We start from the raw sequence: 19,291 nt of genomic DNA, 5'->3' as shown, positions 1-19,291 counted from the left end.
AGAGAGAGGCCGAATCTGAGCAACGAAAGAGACTCTCTTGGGGGTGACTCTTAGGCCTAAATTTTAAGTAGGCTTGACCTATCCTTTGTGTGGCTAAGTTTCATATGAACAAACCCCAAGACTGGGGCTCAGCCTATAGCTTTGGTTGTCCACACTGCTTGTGAGAATATCAAGAATTCAACTTGGGGAAGTTGAATTTCTCCCTGTTCTCACCATTCCCCGAAGGGGACTTTGCAAATACTTTTCCACTCACTGAACGAATCACTCTGGGATTCATCGGGGCACCACTCTGGACAAACCAATAAAATCTCAGGTCCTACCCAAGATTCCAAGTACTTATGGTGTTCAATCAAGCTATCTAGGTAAGTTATATTAGGAAATGTACTAGTCAAAATATAAATTTTGTACCAAATAAACATTTTTTGCTTTAGTCTCACACACTAGGTGAAATTTTAAAATAGTAATTACCATCTATTTTCAGCACTCTGCAGTAATGACATTCCATTGTTCTTTCTCATGCAAAAATATTTTTAAAATTTGTACATTTAGTCACTATTGTTATACATTCCTAGATTATACCATCTCAATCTTTATCGTCTATCTTTCTTTGTGATTTCATTTATGCCCCTAGCCCTCCTCCCGCTATCATTCTCACATGCAGCTTCATTCAGAGTTTTAACATAATTGTATTACAGTTAGGTAGTATTGTGCTGTCCATTTCTGAGTTTTTATATTCAGTCTGTTGCACAGTCTGTATCCCTTCAGCTCCAATTACCCAATATCTTACCCTATTTCTGTCTCCTGATGGTCTCTGTTATCAACGAAATATTCCAAGTTTATTCACTAATGTCAGTTCATATCAGTGAGATCATACAGTATTTTTCCTTTAGTTGTTGGCTAGTCTCACTCAGCATAATGTCCTCAAGGTCCATCCGTGTTGTTGCATACTTCATAACTTTATTCTGTCTTAGAGCTGCATGATATTCCACCGTATGTATATACCACAGTTTGTTTAGCCACTCGTCTGTTGATGGACATTTTAGCTGTTTCCATCTCTTTGCAATTGTAAATAATGCTGCTATAAACATTGGTGTGCAAGTGTCTGTTTGTGTCTTTGCCCTTAAGTCCTCTGAGTAGATACCTAGCAGTGGTATTGCTGGGTCATGTGGCAATTCTATATTCAGCTTTTTGAGGAACCACCAAACTGCCTTCCACAGTGGTTGCACCATTTGACATTCCTACCAACAGTGAATAAGTGTGCCTCTTTCTCCACATCCTCTCCAGTACTTGTCATTTTCTGTTTTGTTGATAATGGCCATTCTGGTGGGTGTGAGATGATATCTCATTGTGGTTTTGATTTGCATTTCTCTAATGGCCAGGGACATTGAGCATCTCTTCATGTGCCTTTTGGCCATTTGTATTTCCTCTTCTGAGAAGTGTCTGTTCAAGTCTTTTTCCCATTTTGTAATTGAGTTGGCTGTCTTTTTGTTGTTGAGTTGAACAATCTCTTTATAAATTCTGGATACTAGACCTTTATCTGATATGTTGTTTCCAAATATTGTCTCCCATTGTGTAGGCTGTCTTTTTACTTTCTTGATGAAGTTCTTTGATGCGCAAAAGTGTTTAATTTTGAGGAGCTCCCATTTCTTTCTTTCTTTCTTCAGTGCTCTTGCTTTAGGTCTAAGATCTATAAAACCGCCTCCAATTGTAAGATTTATAAGATATTTCCCTACATTTTCTAACTGTTTTCTGGTCTTAGACCTAATGTTTAGGTCTTTGATCCATTTTGAGTTAACTTTTGTATAGGGTGTGAGATACGGGTCCTCTTTCATTCTTTTGCATATGGATATCCAGTTCTCTAGTCACCATTTATTGAAGAGACTGTACTGTCCCAGGTGAGTTGACTTGACTGTCTTATCAAAGATCAATTGTCCATTGATGAAAGGGTCTATATCTGAACACTCTATTCTATTCCATTGGTCAATATATCTGTCTTTATGCCAGTACCATGCTGTTTTGACCACTGTAGCGTCATAATATGCCTTAAAGTCAGGTAGTGTGAGACCTCCGGCTTCATTTTTTTTTCTCGGGATACTTTTAGCAATTCGGGGCACCCTGCCCTTCCAGATAAATTTTCTTATTGCTTTTTCTATTTCTGGAAAGTAAGTTGTTGGGATTTTGATTGGTATTGCATTGAATCTGTAAATCAATTTAGGTAGAATTGACATCTTAACTATATTTAGTCTTCCAGTCCATGAACACAGTATGCCCTTCCATCTATTTAGGTCTTCTGTGATTTCTTTTCTTTTAACAATTTCTTGTAGTTTTCTTTGTATAGGTCTTTTGTCTCTTTAGTTAAATTTATTCCTAAATATTTTATTGTTTTGGTTGCAATTGTAAATGGAAATCATTTCTTGATTTCCCCCTCAGATTGTTCATTACTAGTGTGTAGAAACACTACAGATTTTTGAGTGTTGATCGTGTAACTGCTACTTTGCTGTACTCATTTATTAGCTCTAGTAGTTTTCCTGTGGATTTTTCGGGTTTTTTTTTTTTGTTGTTGTTACTCCCTCTTTTTTTATTAAAGATCCTCATTTTCTAAAAAATAAGCAACCAGAGCTTGTCAACATTTTTTTTTAAGGCTGATTACTACAAAACCATAGTACATCAGAGAGAGGCTTAATAAATGTATAATCAAATGTACTATTATTGATCACAATTTATTTTCATCATAAAAAGCCAGCAACAGAACAGACTGAGTCAGCTGATCAGGCTGGAAAAATACTTGATTGTACCCATGTTTCCATGGGATGTAGAACAGCAGCACGGAGTTTACACAATGAGAGCAACACTTGTCTATTCCACTTTCCTGGCAAAATTTTTGTTAGGTAAGGGAAAGGATGGCAGCTACGGATGGTGGTTTGAACCATGCAAGAACAAATAGTAGGGTAACAGGTGTGTATTAAACACCTGAGTGCTGAATCTTGGGCTGAGAAAAGCAGGGGAAAAAGTCATAGAAGGTAACGGTTGAAAGATATTTCAACCCAGAATTTTTTTTTTTAATATGCAAGAAATAAGCCTTTTAAAAATGTCTTCCTGACACTTGATACAGGGCAGCACAGTTCAAAGATAATTTTATCTTTTCTGTAATTTTTTAGGTTGATACACAGAGTGACTTTCAAGTCGGCTTCTGCCCTCTTTTGTTTCACATGAGAGGAAACAAAAACCACCTAAATATCTTCTTCTAAAGCTCTGGATTATAGAAATTATCAACAAGTAACATTTATTTTCACACCTAAGCATAAATAGCTAAAATGAGGATTACTGTTCACTTTCTTCTTCCAATATTTGAACTCTGCGAGGCCCATAGAGTAGAACATAAGCTATATGCCAGTCTCCACCACCAGAAAGCCGCAAAATATCTTCTGGTGTAACGATGCTGACCTTATCATCATCAAACTTGATCCATTCATCTTGTTTCCTTTTCACCCATGATAAATAATGACCTGAAGAGCTAGACCTTCCTTGATGTGTTAGCACTGCTTGTAAGTCATAGTATCCACAGTTATTGGAGCCAGTATCATCAGCAAAAGAAAAGGGTTCATACTTAACTTCCTTCTGGGGACTACTATTTTTGTCACTTGTCTTTGGCTGATTCACTTTTTTATCTTCTAGATCTTTGAATTTTGATCGAAAAGAGATAATTTTCTCTTGAAGTTCTGGTGTACACAGTTCATATACATCCAACATAAGAGGAAATTTAACATCCTTAAGAACTTTGGCATTCACAGATTCCTTCTCTTTATAAAAAAATCGAACCATCTGAATAGTCAAGTAAGCAGGCAACCGGCTTATTTTCGACGATTTTATATACAAAGCATTTCTTTACAATGTTGGAGACTGTTTAGTGATTTCTTCCTGAAGTCGCAATTTAAGTCCTGTAAAAAGATACTTGACTTCTTGATTGATAAAGCAGCTAAGCTGAAGCTGATTTTCTTTTCCTTTTGTTACTTCTTCTTCTTCAGATACTGTACATTTCATGGTGGTTTCAAACTCAACACCAAAGAACTGATCAATTAAACTTTTCTTTTTAGAAGGTGTCACTGCTGATGCAGATGAAGAATCTGTTTCTTTAACAGAATCATCCTCTAAGGCTTCCAATTTCTGTTGTAATACTCGCATCATTTGTATCCAACATTCATTTGCATCCTATTGAAGATATTGTCCTTGTTCACCCTTCTCTGCAAACTGAGGGAAAGCCATGTGCAAAAACTGCAGTAGAATAATAGGTGGAATACTAGAAGAAGTTTTATCCATGGAGTCAAACAAATCTCTAAGGGCTACAGTAATATACTGTGCTGAAGCCATTTCCCCTGAAGCTCTCAAGGCACCTGCATACCTTTTAAGGGCATCTTTGAGTTCAGGCACAGATCTGATACACTGAACTGTAGCATTCACGTAGCAAGTGTTACCAAGATTTGTCAGTCCACATGGTAATTCCATAGCAGATGCTAATTGTTCTTCTGTCATGTCTTCAACAAAGACAGTTTTAGCTGATGGTTCCTCAGGTAGAGCATCTGCTGATCCCATCATTAACAGAGTAATTCCGTTTTTTATTGTGATGTTTCCCCAGTCATCATCCTTCAACGTTCCTCCTTTCACCATAACTTTCTGTCTGGCTGGCTGGACTCCAGTCAGTGCAAAAAGCTGAGCCTTGAACACCATTGGCGGTTCATCAGTATTCAACTCTACACCTTCAAATTTCTCCTTTCCCCATTTTACAGTAATGGAGTAGAGCGGTATGGCGAGGTGCGAGGGAACGCGGTGGCGCAGGGAGGATGGTTTGGCAGGGCCTGCTAAGGGAAAGAAGCGAAAGGAGGCTGTGGTGGCGGCGCTTGGTGGCGGCTGTGGCTCTGCTCTTTTTCGGGGTTTTTGACATATAGTATCATATCATCTGCAAACAGTGAGAGTTTTACTTCTTCCTTTCCAATTTTGATGCCTTATGTTTCTTTTTCTTGTCTAATTGCTCTGGCTAGAACTTCCAACACAGTGTTGAATAGCAGCAGTGATAGTGGACATCCTTGTCTTGCTCCTGATCTTAGGGGGAAAGTTTTCAGTTTTTCCCTATTGAGGATGATATTAGCTGTGGGTTTTTCATATATTCCCTTTATCATGTTGAGAAAGTTCCCTTCTATTCCTATCCTTTGAAGTGTTTTCAACAGGAAAGGATGTTGAATTTTATCAAATGCCTTTTATGCATCAATCGAGATGATCATGTGGTTTTTCTGCTTTGATTTGTTGATATGGTGTATTACATTAATTGATTTTCTTATGTTGAACCATCCTTGCATACCTGGGATGAAACCTACTTGGTCATGATGTATAATTCTTTTAATGTGTTGCTGGATTCGATGTGTTAGAATTTTGGTGAGGATTTTTGCATCTATATTCATTAGAGACTGGTCTGTAGTTTTCTTTTTTTGTAATGTCTTTGTCTGGCTTTGGTATGAGGGTGATGTTTGCTTCGTAGAATGAATTAGGTAGCTTTCCCACCTCTTCAGTTTTTTGGAAGAGTTTGAGCAGGATTGATACTAATTCTTTCTGGAATGTTTGGTAGAATTCATATGTGAAGCCATCTGGTCCTGGACCTTTCTTTTTGGGGAGCTTCTTAATGACTGATTCAGTTTCTTTACTTGTGATCAGTTTGTTGAGGTCATCTATTTTTTCTCGCGTCAAAGTTGGTTGTTCATGCCTTTCTGGGAAGTTTTCCATTTCATCTACATTGTTGTATTTATTAACATGAAGTTTTCATAGTATCCTGTCATTACTTCCTTTATTTCTGTGGGGTCAGTGGTTATGTCACCTCTTCCATTTCTGATCTTATTTATTTGCATCCTTTCTCTTCTTCTTTTTGTCAGTCTTACTAAGGGTCCATCAGTCTTACTGATTTTCTCACAGAAACAACTTCTGGTTTTATTGATTTTCTCAATTGTTTTCATGTTCTCAGTTTCATTTATTTCTTCTCTAATCTTTGTTATTTCTTTCCTTTTGCTTGCTTTGGGGTTAGTTTGCTGTTCTTTCTCTAGTTCTTTCAAGTGAACAGTTAATTCCTGAATTTTTGCCCTTTCTTCTTTTTTTTTTTTAAGTTTTTTAAAAACATTCCTAACACATACACTCAGCAATTCACAATATCATCACATAGTTGCATATTCCTCATCATGATCATTTCCCAGAACATTTTCAGAAAAAGAAATAAAAAGACAACAGAAAAATAAAACAAAAACAAAAAAAATTTTACATACCATACCCCTTACCCTTCCCTTTCATTGATCACTAGCATTTCAAACTAAATTTATTTTAGCATTTGTTCCCCTTATTATTTATTTTTATTCCATATGTTCTATGTATCTGTCCACAAGGTAGATAAAAGGAGCATCAGACACCAGGTTTTCACAATCACACAGTCACATTGTGAAAACTATATAATTATACAGTCATCATCAAGAAACATGGCTACTGGAACACAGCTCTACATTTTCAGGCAGTCCCCTCCAGCCTCTCCATTGCATGTTGAATTGCAAGGTGATATCTACTTAATGCATAAGAATAACCTGCAGGATAACCTCTCGACTGTGTTTGGAATTTCTCAGCCATTGACACTTTGTCTGATTTCACTCTTCCCCCTTTTGGTCAAGAAGGTTTTCTCAATCCCTTGATGCTGGGTCTCAGCTCATTCTAGAGTGATTCTCAATCCCTTGGTGCTGAATCTCAGCTTATTCTGGGATTTCTGTCCCACATTGCCAGGAAGATCCACACCCCTGGAAGTCATGTCCCATGTAGACAGGGGAAGGGTGGTGAGTTTGCTTGCTGTGTTCGCTGGAGAGAGAGGCCACATCTGAGCAACAAAAGAGGTTTTCATGAGGGTGACTCTTAGGCCTAATTTTAAATAGGCTTGACCTATCCCCTGTGGGGTTAAGTTTTATATGAACAATCCCCAAGACTGGGGGCTCAGCCTATAGCTTTGGTTGTCCACGCTGCTTGTGAGAATATCAAGAATTCAACTTGGGGAAGTTGAGTTTTCCCCCGTTTCACCATTCCCCAAAGGGGACTTTGCAAATTCTTTTCCACTCACTGATCATATCATTCTGGGATTCATCAGGGCATCACTCTGGACAAACCAACAAAATCTCGTGTCCTACCCAAAGTTCCATGTACTTAAGGTGTTCAACCAACTATCTGCATAAGTTATATTTAGGAGATGCAGTAGTCAAAATATAAATTTGTACCAAATAAACATTTTTTGCTTTAGTCTCACACATACTTTGAAATTTTACAATAGTATTTACCATCTATTTTCAGCACACTGCAATAATGACATTCTTTTGTTCTTCCTCATACAAAAACATTTTTTAAATTTGTACATTTAGTCACTATCATTATACACTCTAGGCATTCCTAGATTATACCAGCCCTCCGTCCTCTATCATTTTCACATGAAGCTTCATTCAGTGTTTTAACATAATTGTATTACAGTTAGGTAATATTGTGCTGTCCATTTCTGAGTTTTTATATTCAGACCTGTTGTACAATCTGTATCCCTTCATCTCCAGTTACCCAATATCTTACCTTATTTCTATCTTCTGATGGTCCCTGTTACCAACGAAATATTCCAAGTTTATTCACTAATGTCAGTTCATATCAGTGAGACCATACTCACTTGTCCTTTTGTTTCTGGCTAATCACACTCAGCATAATGTCCTTAAGGTCCATTCATGTTGTTACATGCTTCATGACTTTATTCTGTGTTACAGCTGCATAATATTCCCTTTTATGTATATGCTACAGTTTGTTTAGCCAACCGTGTGTTGATGGACATTTTGGCTGCTTCCGTCTCTTGGTAATTGTAAATAATGCTGCTGTAAACATTGGTGTGCAAATGTCCGTTTGTGTCCTTGCCCTCATGTCCTTTAAGTAGAGACAGCATATAGATGGGTTCTGTTTTTTAATCCATGCTGCCAGTCTATGTCTTTTGATTGGGGAGTTCAATCCATTAACATTTAGTGTTATTACTGTACGGGTGGTACTTTCTTCTACCATTTTCCTTTTGGATTTTATATGTCATATCTAATTTTCCTTCTTTTTACCTTTACTCATAGTCTTCCTTTCTACACTCTTCTCCACACCTCTCATCTGTCTTTTCGTATCTGTCTCTAGTGCTCCCTTTAGTATTTCTTGCAGAGCTGGTCTCTTGGTCACAAATTCTCTCAGTGATTTTTTGCCTGAAAATGTTTTAATTTCTCTCTCATTTTTGAAGGACAATTTTGCTGGATATAGAATTCTTGGTTGGCAGTTTTTCTCTCTTAGTAATTTAAATATATCATCCTATTGTCTTCTCGCCTTCATGGTTTCTGCTGAGAAATCTACACAGTCTTATTGGGCTTCCCTTGTGTGTGATGGACTGCTTTTCTCTTGCTGCTTTCAAGATTCTCTCTTTCTCTTTGACCTCTGACATTCTGATTAGTAAGTGTCTTGGAGAATGTCTGTTTGGATCTGTTCTCTTTGGGGTACGCTGCACTTCTTGGGTCTGTAATTAGTCTTTCATAAGTGTTGGGAAATTTTCAGTGATAATTTCCTCCATTAGTTTTTCTCCTCCTTTTCCCTTCTCTTCTCCTTCCAGGACATCCTTGCGCTTCATATTGTCTTTCAATTCCCCGAGTCCTTGCTCACATGTTTCCATTTTTTTCCCTATATTTTCTTTTTCTTGTCGGAGTTCAGATGTTCCGTCCTCCAGTTCACTAATCCTGTGTTCTGCCTCTGGAAATCTAAAATTGTAGGTTTCCATTGTTTTTTCATTTCTTCTACCGTTCCTTTCATTCCCAAAAGTTCTGTGATTTGTTTTTTTAGACTTTTGATTTCTTCTTTTTGTTTATTACTTGCCTTCTTTATATCCTCCCTCAATTCATTGATTTGGTTTTTGATGAGGTTTTCCATGTCTGTTCGTATATTCTGAATTAATTGTTTCAGCTCCTGTATCCTCATTTGAATTGTTGGTTTGTTCCTTTAACTGGGCCATAGCTTCAGTTTTCCTAGTGTGAGTTGTTATTTTTTGCTGGTGTCTACGCATTTACTTTCCTTAATTAGTTTATTCTGGAGATTATTTTCACTTTTTTTTTTCTAGGGTTTTCTTGCTGGATGAATTTGTTGTCTATTTGTTCTTTGCCATTCAGTTCAGCTTTATCTGGACCTCTAGCTTAGGTTTTGTTTAACAGAGGAGAATTTTTCAGTTCTTGTTTTCTTGTTTCTTGCCCTGTTTGTATGGTGCCTTTTCCCTCCCCACCCTTAGGAGGGTGTACGTAGGTATTATAGACCCCAGCCAGATTTTCCCAGAGCAAACTGGCCTCCTGTCAGGAGGAAAGAGTCACCTGTGTCGGTTTTCCCTGAGGGTGAGACCCAGCATGTTGAAAGACTTTCCTGTGAAGTGTGTGGACTCTGTTTTTCTTATCCTGCCCAGTTTGTGGTACTTGTCTGCCTGCAGGTCCCACCAGCATAAAGTGATATGGTACCTTGAACTTTGACAGACTCTCCCTCCTGTGAGTGTGTTGGAGACAGAGGAGAGGTTGTAGGCTGGTTTTAATGGCTTCAAATTACCAAGTCCTGGTGTCTGAATTCCTTGAGGGAGGGATTTCAACTGAGTTGGGCTTCACTCCTCCCCTGGGGAAGGCACAGGCTCCAGACAAGTCCTCAAAGGATCTTTCTTCTGCCTATGCCTGGGGCAGTTGCAGCCTGAGAAGTCCTGCCACTGTATCCAAAGGCAGTCAAGCCTGTATAGAAACACAGCCTCAAAAATGTCTGTTTCTTTTCTTTTATTCTTTTTCTGTCAGTCCTGCCCCTGTGGCGCCGGGGCAAAAATGAGCGACCTCTGCTTTTACCAGGTTCACCTGAGCTGCGGGCCTATTTTTAGTAGTCAGAATTCATTAATTACTTCCACAATTCGGGTTTGGTTGGACTCAGCCCCTGCTGCTTGTAAAGTCTCTTTCCTTTCCCCTCTGGGAAGCAGCCTGTGGGGGATGGGCGCCGGCCACCGTGACTTGGGGAACTCACGGTTCTGGAGGGGCTCGCAGCCGATCCAGCTGGTCCAGACTGGGGTGTGCTGTGTGTCCAGCCACTAACGTGGCCCCAGGAGCTGTTCTGTTAGCTATTTAGTAGTTGTTCTGGAGAACGAACTAAAACGTGCACATTGCTAAGCCGCCATCTTGGCCCCACCATCTGGTTTGTTAGTTTTCTAGTTCATTCTCTCTACTCCTCTTCTTCCCTCTCTCCCTTGCCCTACCCTCATCTGTAAATGTCTATGGTATTTCTCTTCTGAATCTCATTGTATTTTGTGACTACAGCTATTGGCACACATCTTATCCTATTAGTTTAAAAGTTCTTTGAAGACAAGAATGCCACTCTTTATATTTGTAGTGTTATCATAGTTCCTTGCACATATTTGGTCCTCAAGTAATGGCTGAATTCAATATTAATAGGCTATTCAAAAATGCCTCCATGTTGGGCCTTTCATGGTGAATTAAGGAGAAATAAATAAGCAGTATGCCAGTAAAGGTTGAAATGTGCTGATGGTCAGAGGGGTTGTATGTTTTAAAATATGATACAGTGAGACAGGATACTCCTAAGGATGGGAAAAGCATACTGAATATAGGAGCCAATATATGGTATTTTGCCAATCTGTATGTACTGTAGTATCTTAATGGGGAGTCTGGCATCTCTCAACTTTGCTCCAATAAGAAAGATCAGTTGTTCTCTCATAGAAAAAAGAAGCTTGTTTGGAGAAGAGCAATTTAATCAGTGAAAGTTGCTTTAAGATTTATGTATATAAATAATGAAGAACATTTCTACTATGTAATGTAGATTACATTACTTCTAAAATCTTTGTAATATAATGGTTGTGAGCCATAGCCAATGATCCATGTATTCAACTATTATTCTATATGATTATATTCCAATACAACTAAAGAATGTGGACAGACCCATGCAGTGAATTGTAATGGTATGTGACACACAGTCAAAACATTTTAATAGGGAAATCCACTGGAATGAAAATGAACCTAGTTAACTGAAGGGAAGGATCATCAATTTTAGACACAGTTGGGAACACCATTTTATAATGAAATTCACAAAATCTATATTTGATTGTGTTGAGAAGGAGGAGCCTTTGCTTTTTCTTTTAATTAAAAAATGTAATAGTTTATCAGTTATCACATTATACATTATCAATAAATATGATGATTCTAATAGTAAAACTTTAAATATCAGATGCTTAGAAACATACCAGCTAGAGAAACAGTTCAATTTTTTTCATTATATCTCTCCCTCTCTTCCCTTCCTGAAAACCAAAGCATAGGATTTGTTTAATTCAACAAAACAAAACAAAGCAAAAACGACCCTTATCATAATTTCATTATTTTAAAACTTCACTTTAGAGTCTTGAGTTTCTTTGAGGTAGTATGTGGTTGAAAATATACCTTTAAGAATCCTTTGCTGAATTAATGAAACACCAATTTATTAAGCCTAATATGCATTATAATATATAGTTTAAAATTTTTATTACTTCGAGTGTATTTTGTTCAAATGAAGCTTAAATAATTGCATTTCCAACATACATACACATTTGTTCTAATTCTCTTAGACCCAAAAGAAAAGCCTAGAACTTAGTTTCCTAATTAATGATGAAGATTATGGTTTATAAAGCTATGTGTAGGTAATTAGAAGGGGTTGCATGGTGTTAAAATGACCAACTCTGGGGTCGAACTGCTGCATAGGGTTATTGTGAGAATTAAATGGTTTATTACTCATGACAAGGATTCAGAATAGTGCCTGGCACAAAGTAATTGCTATGTATATTTAGTGTTTTTATTATTGTTGATATAGATAGCTTAAGACATTTGTTTAATGTAATTTTAAAAAGTAATTTTTTATTTTCTCCCTCCCCAAAGGAATTGAGGTCTCAGAAGTGGCTGCTGATATAAGTAGACATCACTAAAAAGCTAGAGAGTTTTGGAACTGTGCGTTTGCCTGCAGTGTTCTTTTGCTCTAAGGTGAGGCTACTGAAATTCTGTGGGCCTTTATTTCCTCATCTGAAGATGACTGTGTCCTCCTTCCAAGGTGATGAGATCTTTGATACCTCTTCAAGCCATAACAGTTCTGTGCTTCTTTGATCTTGCTGCCTACTTAACCAAGAAAGTTGATGTTACTTGTGTCAAAATGCTTGATCTGGAATGGTAGAATTTTAGAACAAGATAGAATATTAATCAAACACTTTATTAGTCTGGAGAATTCATCCATTCTCTGAGCATCATTTAATGTTTTTTTAATAGTGGATTAGCATCAATCTTTATTATAATCTTTTTTTCTAAAGCATATTTTTTTTGGTATTTTAAAATTTATTAGAGTAGTTGTTTGTTTACAGAAAAAACATGCAGAAAATACGGAGTACCCATATACTCCCTTCCCCGCATTCAGTTTTAACTGTTATTAATACTTTGCTTTAGTGTGGTACATTTGCTATAATTGATGGAAACAATCTTATATTATACATCTAGTTATAGTATACATATATTTATACATTAGAGTTCACTGTGTTGTACAGTACTGTTTATTTAATTTTTATTCTAGTAAGATATATACAACCTACAATTTTCCCTTTTAACCATACTCAAATATATAATTCAGTGGTGTTTATTATATTCACAGTGTTGTGCTACCATCACCACCATCTAGTACCAAAACTTTTCTGTCATCCCAAACAGTTAGTGTATTTTTATTAAGCATTAACTCCCTATTCCCTACCCCCATCCTGGCCTCTTGGTAACCCGTGATTTCGTTTCAGACTCTGTGAATTTGCTCTTATTTTAATTATTTCATATCAGTAAGATCACTTAATACTTGTCCTTTCATGTGTGGCTTATCTCATTCTACAGGATATCTTCTAGGTTCATCTGTATTATCACGTGTTAGAATTTCATTCTTTTTATGGCTGAATAATGTTCCATTGTATGTATATATCACATTTTGTTTATCCACTCATCTGTGGATGGACACTTGATTTGCTTCCATCTTTAGGCAGTTGTGAATAAGATCCCTATGAATATCAGTGTGCAAATATCTGTTCTTATGGGTATATTGCTAAAAGTGGGATTGCCAGGTCATATGGTAATTCTGTACTTAACTTTCTGAGGAACTGTTCAACTGTTTTCCACAACAGCTGAACCATTTTATGTTACCACACAGAATGAATCAATATGCTTACTTTTCACATCCTTTCTGTTTTGGTTTGTTAAAGCTGCCAGAATGTGATATACTAAAAATAGAATGACTTTTAAAAGGGACTTAATAAGTTGCAAGTTTACAGTTCTAAGACCTTGAAAATGTCCAAATTAAGGCACCAACAAGAAGTTACCTCCATTCAAGAAAGGATGTTGTTTGGGACACCTTTGTTACCTGGGAAGGCACGTGGCTGGCATCTGCTGGGGTCTTTGACTTCTGGACATCTCTGTCAGCTGGGAAGGCACATAGCAACATCTGCTAGGTTTCTCTACTGGTTTTTTGTTTCATGAGGCTCCCTCAGGGGCATTTTCCTTCTTCATCTCCAGAGGTCTCTGGATGTGTGGGCTCTGTAGGCCCTGGAGGCTCTAAAACTTTTTCCAAAAGGGTTCCCTCTTAAAGGACTCCAGTAAGCAACCCCTCCTTATGTGGTTGGAGATGCATTTCCCTGGAAACCACCTAATCAAAAAATACCATCCACGACTGGGTGGGTCACATCTCCATGGAAACAATAAAAAGATTCCACCCAGAAATATTGAATGAAGATTAAAGAACATGGTTTTTCTGGGGGTACACAACAGTCTCAAACTGGCACACTCTCCAAAACTTTTGTTTTCCCAGGTTGAAGTTGACAGAAAAATCATGCATAAAATAATAGAGTTTCCATATACCGCCTTGATATTAACACCTTGCATTAGTGTGGCACATTTGTTACAGTTCATGAAAGAACATTTTTATAGTTGTATTATTAACTATGGTCCATTGTTTACAATAGGGTACACTGTGTTGTACAGTCTTATGTTTTTTAATTTTTATTTTAGGAGCAACTATACAGCCTTAACTCTTCTCTTTAACCTCATTCAAATATATAATTCAGTGCTTTTAACTATGTTCACAATGTTACTATCACACCATTTATTACCAAAACTTTTCCACCATCTCAAATAGAAAATATGTACATTCTAAACATTAACTTCTATTCCCTACCTCTACCCTGGCCCCCGGTAACCTATATTCTAGGTTATGAATTTTCTTATTTTACTTATTTCATATCAGTAAGGTCATATGATATTTTTCCTTTGGTGTTTGGCTTATTTCACTCAAAACGATGTCTTCAAGATTCATCCATATTGTCACATGTATCAGAACTTCACTGCTTTTATGGCTGAATAGCATTCCATTGTATGTACATATCACATTTTATTTATCCATTTGTCAGTTGATAATAACCCCTTGAGTTGCTTTCATTTTTTGGCAATTGTGAATAGTGCTATTATGAACATAGGTGTGTAAATATCTGTTTGAGTCCCTGCTTTCAATTTTTTTGGGTATAATCTAGAAGTGGGATTGCTGGGACATATGATAATTCTCTACTTAACTTTCTGAGGAACTGCCAGCTGTTTTCTACAGTGGGTGTGCCATCTTACATTCTTACCAGCAAGGTACTAGGGTTCCTATTTCTCTATATCCTCTCTAACACTTAATTTTTTTTTAAATAGTAGCTATTCTAATGGGTATGAAATAGTATCTCATTGTGGTTTTGATTTGCATTCCCTTAATAGTTAATGATTTTGAGCATCTTTTCATGTGCTTTTTGGCCATTGCATATCTTTGGAGAAATGTCCATTCAAATCTTTTGCCTGTTTTAAAAATTAATTTGTCTTTTCAATTGTTGGACTGTAGGATTTATTTATATGCTCTGGATATTAAACCCTCATGGGATATGTGATGTGGTGATTTGGAGCTATATATACCCCAGAAAAACGTGTTTTTAAACATAATCCATTCCTGTGAGTATGAGCCCATTGTAAGTAGGGCTTTTTAATGAGGTTACTTCATTCAAGGTATGGCCCAGTTCAATCAGGATGAATTTAATCTTATTACTGAAGTTCTTTATAAGCAGAGTGAAATTCAGATAAGGTGAGAAAGCCAGAGTCTGAAATTCAACAGAACCCAGAAGAGAATGAAAAGGCAAAGAGAGGCTGACATATGCATTCCCATGTAACAAAGGAGACAAGGACCAAGAACTGCCAGCAGCCAGCCCCAGAATGCCAGTCTTCAGGAAGAAAGCATTGCCTTAATCATGCCTTGATCTGAACTTTCTTTTAGCTTTAAAACCATGAGCTAGTAAATTCTTTTTGTTTATGTCTATCCAGTGCATGTTATTTGCTTGAACAACCCAGTAAACTAAAACGTGGTTTTCAAGTATTTTCTACCAGTGAGTAGGTTTCTTTTTACTTTCATGATAAAGTCTTTTGATATATAAAAGTTTTATGTTCTCATAAGGTCCCATTTATCTATTTTTTGGGGTGTTGCTTGTGCTTTTAGTATAAAGTCTAAGAAACCACTCCCTAACATAAGTCCTGAAGACTCTTCTGTATGTCTTTTTCTAGGAATTTTATAGTTATTGTTCTTACATTAAGTTGATTTTTATACAGGGGTCCATCATTATTCTTTTGCATATGGACATCCAGTTTTCCCAACACCATTTGCTGAAGAGACTATTCTTTCCCAATTGAATGGACTTGGCACCCTTGTGAAAAATCACTTGATCATAGATGTGACAGGGTATCTCTGAACTGTCAATTAGATTTCATCGGTCTGTTTGTCTGTTTTTGTGCCAATACCATGCTATTTTGATTGCTCTAGTTTTGTATTAAGCTTTAAAGTCAGGGAGTATGAGTCCTCCAATTTCTTCTTTTTCAGTATGATTTTGGCTATTTGACTCCTTACCCTTCCATATGAAATTGATGATTGGCTTTTCCATTTCTGCGAAGAAGGCTGGAATTTGTTGGAATTTTGTTGGGATGTCATTGAATCTTTAGGTTACTTTGGGTAGAATTGTTATGTTAACAATATTTAGTCTTCTAATCCATGAGCATGGAATATCTTTCCATTTATTTGGGTCTTCTTCGATTTATTTTAGCAGTGTTTTATAGTATTCCATGTATAAATCTCTTGCATCCTTGGTTAAACTTTTTCCTACACAGTTGATTCTTTTATTTGCTGTTATAAGTGGAATTTTTTGTTGATTTCTTTTTCAAAATGTTTTTACTAGTGTATAGAAACGCTGCTGATTTTTGTGTTGGTCTTGTATCTTACCACTTTGCTGAATTTGTTTATTAGCTCTAGTAGCTTTGTTGTGGATTTTTTCTATGTAGGATCCTATCATCTGCAAATAACGAAAGTTTTACTTCTTTTTTTCCAGTTTGGATGGTTTTTATTTCTTTTTCTTGCCTGGTTGCTCTGACTACAGCTTCATTCACCTCAAGGTATTTCCCTTGTGATTTCTTTGACCCATTGGTTTTTTAAGAGTGTGTTGTTTAATTTTCACATATTTGTGTATTATCTCTTTCTCCCTCTCTTATTGGTTTCTGTCTTAATTCCATTGTGATTAGAGAAGGTTTGCAGTGTGATTTCAGTATTTTTATATTTATTGAGACTTGCTTTCTAACCTATGTTCTATTGTTGAAAATGACTCACGTACTAGAGAAGAATGTGTATTCTGCTGCTATTAGGTGAAGTGTTTCTCATATGTTGTTAGATCTAGTTTGCTTTTTAGTATCATTTAGTCTTCTATTTCCTTATTGATCTCTCTAGGTGATCTGTACATTATTGAAAGTGATGTATTGAAGTCTGCTACTATTAATGTAAAACTGTCTATTTCTTCTTTCAAATATCTGAATATTTGCTTCATATATTTTTGACCTCTGCTGTTAGGTGCATGTGTGTTTATAATTGTCATGCTTTCTTGTTGAATTGACCCCTTTATCTTATATAGTAACTTATTCCTCATAAATTTCTTTTTTCCTTAAAGTCTGTTTTATCTTTTATTAGTATAGTTACCCGACTATTCCAGCTCTCTTTTGGTTACAGTTTGCATGGTATATATTTTTTCATCCTTTCACTTTCAGCCTGTTTATTTGAATTTAAGGTGAGCCTTTTGTAAACAGTATATGACTGGGTCATGCTTTTTTATCCATTCTTCCAGTCTCTGCCTTTTGACTGGAAAGTTCATTCAATCTACATTTAAAGTATCTAGTGATAAGGAGGACTTTTTTCTGTCATTTCTTGTTTAGTTTTAATTTTCTTATACCTTTTTTGGTCCCTCAGTTCTTGTGTTAATGCCTACTTCCATATTTATTTGATATTTTTGTAGTGTACTGTTTTGAGTTCCTTCTCATTTCCTCCTGCATATATTTTTCATTTATATATATTTTTTGTGATTACCATGGTGCTTAACTTTAACATTTTAAATCTCTAACAATCACATTTGATTTGATAGCAATTTAATTTCATCATCATACACAAATGCTATTCTTATACCTCTGCATCCCTCCTCTTTTTGCTTTACCTGTTACAGATTATATCTTTATACATTGTGTTTTCAGGACCATAGATTTATCCTTACTTTTTATGCACTTGTGTTAAGGGACCTGTAAGAAGTAAAAGTGAAGTTGCATATCAAAGACTATAACATAAATTTATTGTGATTTATAATTACCCATATGGTTACCTCTACCAGAGGTCTTTAATTCTTTGTGCCACTTTGATCCACTGTCTAGTGTCCTTTTCTTTCAGTTTGAAGTATTCTCTTTAGTACTGCTTATAGTGCAAGTCTAGTGGTGATGAACTCTCTCCGTTTTTGTTTATCTGGGTATGACTTAATCTCTTCCTCATTTTTGAAAGCCAGTCTACCCAGATATATATATATGGTTTTTAAAGTAATTTTGCTGGTTTGTGTAATCAGAAAGTCTGGAAAAGAAAATTCTTGGTGGTTGTTAATCACAGGAGCATATACATACATTATCACCTTAACCCTGGTAGCCATTCACTCCCTGCTCAATTCCAATGATCATTTCTCAAGTTCTTAGACATTGGCTTAAGATTCTCATGCTGGTTTTTGATGCCAGTTATCCAAATAAAAGATGCATGAAAGTTACCTTCCATATGTAAAAGAGAGTTTCCTTCCATTTTTTTTTAACTTCCAAATATTTTTTTTTGTCAGTAGAGATTAATTTTGATGATAGCATTCCATACCTTTTCTAAGTAAATTAGCTTTATTCAGTTTATCAAAGGATACATTTTGCATGGTTTCCTTAATTTTCAGGTTGATTTAAGAACTCAGTGAGGATACAAAAGACATTAATTTGTTCTTTTCTTTCTAAATTGTGAACTTTTGTTCTCTCTTCCATATTGTTAGGCAAGTTAACATTCTCCTCCTTTTCATAATTGTTTCCCAATTTCAAGTTTTTATTCAATGTTTCATTGAATGTGCTATGTAGTTACTCTTGGATTTTGACATTTTTATTAGTAAGCGTATTTGATCCCATGTAATCTTCATAATGTTCAACAATACCACACAGCTCCCATTTGTGTAGAATGCTGACAGAATGGCAGGTGGTGGGAATGAATATAGTGTGTTGCACAGCTGATTGACAAGGGGAAAGGCAGGGTGTTCCCATGTTGTAGCACACATAATGTGGTATCTTTTGGTATCTGTGTAGTTCTAGATAATTGATACCTGCTGTTTTAGTCAGAGTTTATTGGCTACAGAGAACAGAAGCCCACTCAAATTAACTTAAATAAAAGGATGGGATTTAACAGTCAGTGACAGTAGTGGACCCATTAGGGACCAGAGGCTAGCAAGTCAAGGAACATGGTCACACTGCCTCCTTTCGTGTCTCTTCCTTTCTCTGTTTCTCTATTTACTGCTCTCTCACACTGGCCAACATATTGTACACCTGTATCCACATGACCTTTTGATTTTGGGCCCAGCATAGAGCCTATATTTTTTGTAAGTCAAATCCTCAAAACAATCAGTTTGATTGATTTAATTTAGCCTGTGGATTCCTTCTCCTTGAAACAGAGAGCTAAGTTAGGTTCAGTTATTTGCTGGGGTTAACATGAAGGAGGACTTACAAATATTAGGTACTGTACCTCCTGCATTGGTTCTTTGTAATCTGTTCTT

The 19,291-nt window shown here is 36.4% G+C and overlaps 1 protein-coding gene and 1 pseudogene across 20 annotated transcripts in view; one reads left to right on the top strand and one right to left on the bottom strand.

Moving 5' to 3' along the window:
• FHIP1A (FHF complex subunit HOOK interacting protein 1A) overlaps positions 1-19,291 on the top strand; it is a 354,626-nt gene that overhangs the window by 26,858 nt on the left and 308,477 nt on the right. For 12 of the 20 annotated variants that reach the window (XM_077139811.1, XM_077139795.1, XM_077139802.1 and 9 more), the window contains exon 2: positions 11,994-12,095. The exons of the other annotated variants lie outside the window; for them this stretch is intronic. The gene's annotated coding sequence lies outside the window, so the exon portion shown is untranslated. The remainder of the gene's footprint in view (positions 1-11,993; positions 12,096-19,291) is intronic. 20 annotated transcript variants of the gene reach the window in all.
• LOC143666237 (ubiquitin carboxyl-terminal hydrolase 14 pseudogene) lies at positions 2,907-4,898 on the bottom strand (annotated as a pseudogene).

The sequence above is a fragment of the Tamandua tetradactyla genome, chromosome 22 (assembly GCF_023851605.1).
Source record: "Tamandua tetradactyla isolate mTamTet1 chromosome 22, mTamTet1.pri, whole genome shotgun sequence".
Taxonomy (NCBI): domain Eukaryota; kingdom Metazoa; phylum Chordata; class Mammalia; order Pilosa; family Myrmecophagidae; genus Tamandua; species Tamandua tetradactyla.
The sequence above is the reverse complement of the archived record's forward strand: the minus strand, read 5'-3'. Positions and strand labels throughout refer to the sequence as shown.